We start from the raw sequence: 8,254 nt of genomic DNA, 5'->3' as shown, positions 1-8,254 counted from the left end.
TTTATTTAATTATTTTGATTTGTCAATATCAAATGTTAAAGCTACTTTGTTATTATAGATTTAAATGTTCTTGTTATAAAGTTTTGTAAAATTTTTATTCTAAGTTTACAAATTTGTTACCTTGAATTGATTTCTCATTTAATTTATGTAATGGTTATATTTTATTTTTTTTATTTTACAAAATATTATGGTTAGGACGTTATTCACTAAAAAATATTTTTGATCTCAGATAGCTTGTACCTCCATCGAATCATTCAACAAATCTGCTACTAGATTAAAGTTGAGATACCATTTTGGTTAATCTTTATTTTTGATGTAAAATTCTAATTTATATATTGTACTTATATAAATAATGTTATAGGTGCTCCACATAGGTTATGGTTAGGGTCTTTATTTTGTTAAATACTTAGTCTACTAGTTGGAAGGAGCAAAGCTCCTAATTGATATAATATCTGTTTGAACATTTGTATTATAAAATTTTGAGAAACTCCATTTATAGGAGAAACTTTGCCAGAATTTTCACAAAATATTAAGGCTTCATTTAAGTGAAGTATAAAAAAAATAAATTTTTTTAAATTAAACTTAAGGGATGTGCGTTGAGGTGCATATCTCATGCTGATTACTCCCATATTTTCAAGGCATGACAAACTCCATTTTTGTGTGTTCGAGCTAATGCCCAAAATCTTTGGTAGGATATGGTAACATCTGATCCCTCCACCTTCACTTGTTTCTGCTCCATGCCTGCATAACCCAATCTCTCTTCTTTGCAAGAATATTTATTCTTGGCCACTCTCTCCTTATTTTGGGTGTTTAGTTTCTTGAATCAATAACAAAAATATCCTATTAGTACACATATATACATTCAATAAAATAAACCAAAATTTAAATTTTATAAATACAAACACCTTGAATTCCTTCTCATGCCAAGAGGCACCAAAAGCATACCAAGCTTCCTATCTTACTAAAGGTTGTAATAGGAGAGGAACTCAGGCTACAAATTCAACATCAAAGTTTTTCAAATATTTATGTGTGATGAAATGTCTTAAAGACCGTAGTGCCCTCTAGCCTTTTAAGGGGCAAAATCCTTTTTACTCTCATCTATTTCAAATCCTGACTACAAAATAAAATAAATATGTTATGTGCATCAATTTAAAATACTACAATAGAATATAACTTAGTAAAATGTAACTTATAGCCATAGTCTCCTAAACAATGTCCTTTTGTGGCTTGATCAACTTTGCGCCATAATTTCTGTGTGATAGGTACGGTTGCCTTTGCCACCACCTTGATAGAACTTATAAATTTTGTAAATTTGATTGCTTGCCCTTTCTTGTTCTACTGCACTGCTATTTTTTTTTTTTTGCCTATAGGTCTTGTTTTTTTTTTAACTTCTTTTATTTTTGTTAAGCCCACTGGATGTTGTTATATTCTTGCTCCAGTTTTTTTGTGACAACAGAGCATCGATAGAAGTTGTAGCTAGATCTGATAGAGAGATTTCAGTTGATACAGAATTTGAAGCCATGTATTTGTAACGCAAGAAATTCAAAAATTAATCAACCATAATTAATTCAAACATTAATCAACTTAAACAAAAATGGCACACATAATTCAAACATTAGTTAACTTAAACAAAAATGGCACAATTAATTCAAAGGTTACATGTTTAAATCGCTCTTTTTCATTTCCTTGACTCTTGTTTTTTACTTCCCCTTCTTTAAAATATTGTCTTTTGATGTTAAAATAATTTACCCCTTTTTAAAATCTAAATGACTTCATTGTGATGATTTCTTATGTATAAAGTATCATCTGCAGTGTCGTTACTTTAATTTGATGTCCCTTCAAATGAATCATCCTCAACTGCTACATCTTCATTTAATTTTTTATGTAACAGAAGAATAGCCCATCCCTTATTAGTAGAGTTAGGGACATCAAACACTTGTTTAGCTTGTTGCACCAAAATAAAAAGCTTACCTTTATACCCTTCCTTACTCAAATTCACTTGTACAAATTCAAATTGATAATCAAATTTTAAGCCATTTTTTTTATCAATCCACTTGCTCCCAAAGATCGAAACCTGAAAGGATATATAATCTAAATCCCATATATGCTTAATTACACCAAAGTATGACATGTTTGCATAAATAGAATTTTTATCCTTAGTAGTAGAAATATGCATGGAATGAGCTAAAAGAGTTACACCACTATTTTGCATTGTGCTCTTATCATATTGCTCCCTTGTGTAAAATGTGTATCCATTGACAAGGTAAGCAGTGTAAGAAATGGCCTGTCTACTTAGACCATTAGCTAACTATCTCAATTTTTTAGAAATTAAATTGGAATCAACAGTTAACATTTAAAGAATGTACTCCTTAAACCATCTTGTAAAATTTTTATTGTGTTTCCTAACATAGCAAATTTCTAATCTATTGAGATTATCCCTCCTAAGTTCAGCCATATGTTTGTCTACATACTCTTCAACCTCTTCGGTGTTGTGCAACACATACAAATAGGCTTGCTCCTACTATACACTTGAGGTAGTAACAACTTTATTTTCCATTATCCCCTCTCCACCTATTATACTCATATGTCGAGACTTTGATAGTTCAACATAGTTAACATGGCTTAGGTTCTCAGTACAAAAGTCAAGTATACTTGATGGTTATTTAGTAATAATCGTTAAGTATACCTTAGTTGATGGTTGTTACTAAAAAATTGTCAAATAATAGCCAGATACATACTTAACGGTTCTTAAAAAACAAACGTCAAGTAATTATTATTTTTATTTTTCTATTTAAATTATATATTTGATGCTTGTTTACATATAACCATCAAGTACATTAAAATATACTTGATGATTATATTAAAAAAAGCATCAAATTTATTTATAAAAAAAAACATAATCTGAGATACAGATATATTTGATGGTTATTATAATATAATCATCAAATATATACTAAATACTTGACGATTGTTTTGAAAAAACTGTTAAGTATTTTGCACCTTTTTTATCTGTTGTTTTTAACTTATAACTATTAAATATATGGTGCCATATTTAACTTATTTTGTTGTAGTGAAACTTGTGTACGTGGGACCTGAAATTCTGAAAAGAAATTCAATTTTCAAAATGAAGAGATGTTGTCTGGCATATAATCATATCCTTATGAATTACATCCCTATGAAAAGTTAAGTTACGTAGAGAATTATAACACAAAAAATATTAATTAATTAGGCCATCGCTGCTATAAAAATGTGATATGATGATCTGAGATTGCACGTACAGGAGCGCATCTAGAAAAAAAAAAACAAAAGAAAAGAAAAAGCTCTTTTATGTGTGACCAGCACTGGAAATTAAATACATATGGGATTATTTTATAAGTCAATTTATAGAAGCCTTTAATTTACAATATAAAATGCTCTAGTATGGTAATAGAAAATTTTCTTGACTTAATTATCATTTAGTTACGTTGAAGGTGAACAGCAAATTAGCCCCGGCCCTAAATTATAGGTCCAAAAATGTCTAAAATCCTCAACTCATTTTTAGCACAATGTTTTCCTTCAACTTTTGAAAACAATGCAATCTAACCTTTATTACTAACAAAAGTTAACCTTACTCATTGGTTAACTAGAAAATGACAAAAAAGGGCTTAAAAATTACAAAAATGACTAATAAAATTTTCTTGATCATTGTCTATAGTTTTTGGTTCCTTTACTATAGTTTTTGGGTCCTTTTGTATTATTTTCTAATCAGTTAATAGTTAAATTTAACTTTTGTTAACAATAAGAGTCATAGTGTACCATTTTCAAAAGTTAAAGGCTAAGACTAAATTATACAAAAAATGAATTTAGAGTTCTAGATATAATTTAGAGGCTAATATGCTCTTTTAATTTACCTTTTAGTTAGTATAGCTTGAAAGTTTCTAAACCCCCTAAATGAAAAAGAAAAAAAATAATTTGGTTACAGTCAGGTAGGGTGAAATATAAAATATGAACTACGGAAATAGGCTTGAAGTGTCAGATCTGAAAGTGTGTTAACTTTCTTTTCTTTTTTTTTGGTTAAAGTATATGAAAAACAATTGATTTAAATATATTTGTATTGGTCAAAGCTTTGTAATTACAAAAAATTAAAAAATAATGCAAAAAAATTCCTTTCTACTTTAATTATTTTTTGAGATAAATTAATTTGCATACTTTTTAAATTTTTTCAAACTCCTAATTTCTCATTTAAAATATAAAAATATAAGGCAAAATACGGTCTGTTAATGCTCTGGGGGACTAACTTAAAAATCCCAAAAAATGGTCAAGAAGGATATACTTCGTGTTAAAAATAAATCCTAGAATTTTAGTTGTTTTTTTAAATAGGCCCTTGGAGAATTGATTAGAAAATAGGAAAACACTTATCTACCTAGCATTATATATTTAATTTAACAATGTTTAATTAAATTAGAATGAGTGAATTTTAAATTGTTGATAATATTACTATATATATATATATATATATATTCACAAGTCTTAATTTTATTGAAAACTGTAACACCCTGAAATTTACAAACCGATTTTTCGTAAATTATTAATTCAACAAATCTTTTTTTTGTCATTGAACCCTTATCATACCCTTATCATGGTTGAAAAATACATCCAAGACAATATACCACAGGTCTTAAAATATTTCAAAAAACAATTAGAACGATGAGGGACAGACAGGATTCTCATGGCATGATATTTAATTCAGGTCATGAATCAAGAGGGACAAACATAATCCTCTTGGTCATATAAATGCTTTTAATAAAAAGGATTAGAGTTTACATGTTGTCAAAATAAGGTATGTCCTAGGTTGACACAAGATACATTGTATAATACAAAATGAGAGGCAACGTAAAAGATGGCGTCTCATACACCAAAGTTACACCTTTAGTGCTTTCTCGGCCGGACTCTCTCCTGTAAAAATATTAACCACAGGGAATGAGACTTAAAAGTCCCAATAATCAAAAATTAATATGTAATGATGTATGCAGATGTAACTAATCATGCGATTGCTAAGTGGGCACACAAAACATTTAACCGAACAATATTTTCAAACAAACCGAATAAGTATTTAATTGCATGACTGCACCTTATGTTTTCCTTTCACCATGCTCGGACGCCAAATCACCCGGCCAAAGGTGAGTTGGACCAAGCGACACACCACTCATTGAGTCCAATGAGGGCTTACCACGTGGTAATAATTAATCGAATAGAAATTCCCATTAACACCATACATTAAAATACCCTGACAAGTCATGCATCATTCAAATATCCAAACAAGAATATATCCGAACAATAATATCTCATCATGATAAATAAAAATAAATTTTTAACCCACTTGGTGATAATTTCAAACAAGTATATACAGTATTTATTTTCAATAATTCATAATTTTCTCCAAATAACAAAACAACACATAACCATTTACAAACACACCCATCACAACACATTAATAATGGTTACCTTGTGTCTTGAATAACAAGTTTCCCTTCACAACTCCTCTTTCACCACTATCTTTGTCGACACAATCTACATAGTTATTTCATAATACTATATATTAATTTTACATTAAAATAAATAACTCTAATTTAAAGAATTAAAAAGTCTTAGATCTATAACCCATATTAACACTAATTTAAGATTTATGCCTCATTTAACTTCCCAAATTCTTTTCTAAAATTTTTGTATCCTAATAAACTATTTTTAAGCCTCAAATCACTTCTAGTATCACAATTTCATCCTTCTATATTCTAAAAATTCGTCCAAAAATAAATTAAAAATTTTAGAATTATCCTGAAGCCTTAAATCACCTTTCTATAACCTCAAAAATACCTATTCATACTTAAATAAATATTTAATAATCAGATGGTCATCCCTACAGCTCAGATTCAACATAAATTCAAACATATAGATCTAGAGTTTAACTCAAAAATTCTTAAACATAAGTTTCAACCTCAAAAAAATATTCTATAATATTTATTATACCTCTAAGAACTTTAACCTATATTTTTAATCCATCATATCATCAGATTAACTATCCGATAGAAAAATCTTAATCAAAATATTTGCTCTATTCTACAAAATAATCATATCACTAGAAAGCTAATACTATTTAGAAAATAACTATAAAATTAATTTTGTAATTAAATAATTTTTTAAATGCTAATCTAAACAGGAAAGTTGGAGCATACCTGAAGAAAAAGAAAATAATCCTCCCTTGCGAGAACACGCCGAGCAACGTGAGAGGAAGAGATAAAAATAATATAAAAATGAGATTGTGAGTCCCACAATTATATTAAAAAAAACTATAGGTCTGAATTTAATTATTCAAACCTTTGGGCCATTACTTGTAATTTTCACAAATTGCATCTTGGGCCATTAGTTGCAATTTTCACAAATTGTAAAAACTTTTCTTTTGCTTCCTCCTGCGTCTCCTCGCCTGTGCCTCCTCATTTTATATGTGAGGAGGCCCCTCACCTTCCCACATCTAATCTATGTGAGACTTCTACAGTCCCTTTTTTTACTTTCTTTTCTTTTTTTTAATTCATACACACACATAATTTTTTTTAATTTTAAATCTTAAAATTACATCTTAACAAATTATTTTTTATATAATTTTAAACCTAATTTTTTAATTTATAATTAAATGCCTAACCATATTATTTTTGAATAACTTCAAATAATATAAATTCCTATTATTATCATTATTTTTTTTAATAAAACTTAAATTCCATAAATTTTTTTTATCTAAAAATTAGGATGTTACAATTCTCCCATCCTTTTAGAAATTTTGTCCTCAAAATTTAATGTTGGTAAGCTTAAAAACTATGTACCTAAGCAAATAAATGTGGATAATCTCGCCTCATACTCTCCTCGGTCTCCCAGGTAGCATCACCTAGGGCTCCACCCTTCCAAATCACCTTCACGAGTCGGATGGTCTTATTGCACAGTTGTTTGTCCTTAAAGTCCTCAATTCGCTCCGATTCATATCTAAAGGTCAAATTCTCCCTCAATTCTACTTCTTCAAATTCAATAACATGGGAGGGATTCGGGTTGTACTTCTTCAACTATGATACGTGGAACACATTATAGATACCTGCAATCTGTGGAGGCAATGCAACTCTATATGCAGTAGATCCAATTCGCTCTAAGATCTCATACGGGCCCATAAATCTAGGTGTCAACTTCTTTGCCTTAATGGATCTACCAATGCCTGTCATCGGAGAAACCTTCAAAAATACATGATCTCCTACTTCAAACTCTAACGGCCGTCTCCTCTTATTGGCATAGCTCTTCTGTCGACTCTGAGCTGTTAGCAATTTTTACTTAATCATAGCAATCTTTTGGGTGGTCTGCTCTACAATTTCTGGACCAATGATACTCCTCTCACTCAATTCTGTCCAACATAAAGGCGATCTACACTTCCTTCCATACAAGGCCTCATAAGGCGCCATCCCAATACTAGAATGATAGCTGTTATTATAAGCAAGTTCAGCTAATGGCAAATAATTATCCCAACTACCTGGTAGTTCAATAGCACAAGCTCTCAACATGTCCTCCAAAGTTTGGATCGTCTTCTCTGTTTGTCTATCTGTTTGGGGGTGGTATGCGTGCTAAAACTCAGTCTGGTACCCATAGCCTTCTGTAGCGCACCCCAAAAGTTTGAAGTGAACCTTAGGTCATGATCTGACATAATTCTAGAGGGTATACCATGAAGTCTAACTATCTCCTTAATGTATATCTCAGCAAATTTTTCTAATGTAGAGGTAAACTTGATCGCCAAAAAGTGAGCCCATTTGGTGAGTCGGTCCACGATTACCCAAATAGCATCTTTACCCGAGGGTGTTCTTGGCAGTCCAGTGATGAAATCCATGGAAATATCATCCCATTTCCACTTTGGAATATCTAACGGTTGCAGCATTCCAGTTGGCTTCTGATGTTCTATCTTTATCTTCTGACACGTTAAACATCTAGAAATAAATTCGGTTACATCTCTCTTCATTCCCGGTCACCACCAACCTCGCTTCAAATCATGGTACATTTTAGTTATACCAGGATGAATTATATATTTGCTCCTATAAGCTTCTTCTAAAAGAATATTCCTCAATCTTAGATCATTAGGTACACAAACTCTACCTTTATATCTCATCACTGTGTCATCAGAGATGGTAAAATTTGGGGCCTTACCTGCCACTATCTCCTTTCTTATATTCTTCAAGTAGTCATCACTCTA

The sequence above is a fragment of the Prosopis cineraria genome, unplaced genomic scaffold (assembly GCF_029017545.1).
Source record: "Prosopis cineraria cultivar Desert tree isolate PC_DT_omini unplaced genomic scaffold, ASM2901754v1 PC1, whole genome shotgun sequence".
Taxonomy (NCBI): Eukaryota; Viridiplantae; Streptophyta; class Magnoliopsida; order Fabales; family Fabaceae; genus Prosopis; species Prosopis cineraria.
The sequence above is the reverse complement of the archived record's forward strand: the minus strand, read 5'-3'. Positions refer to the sequence as shown.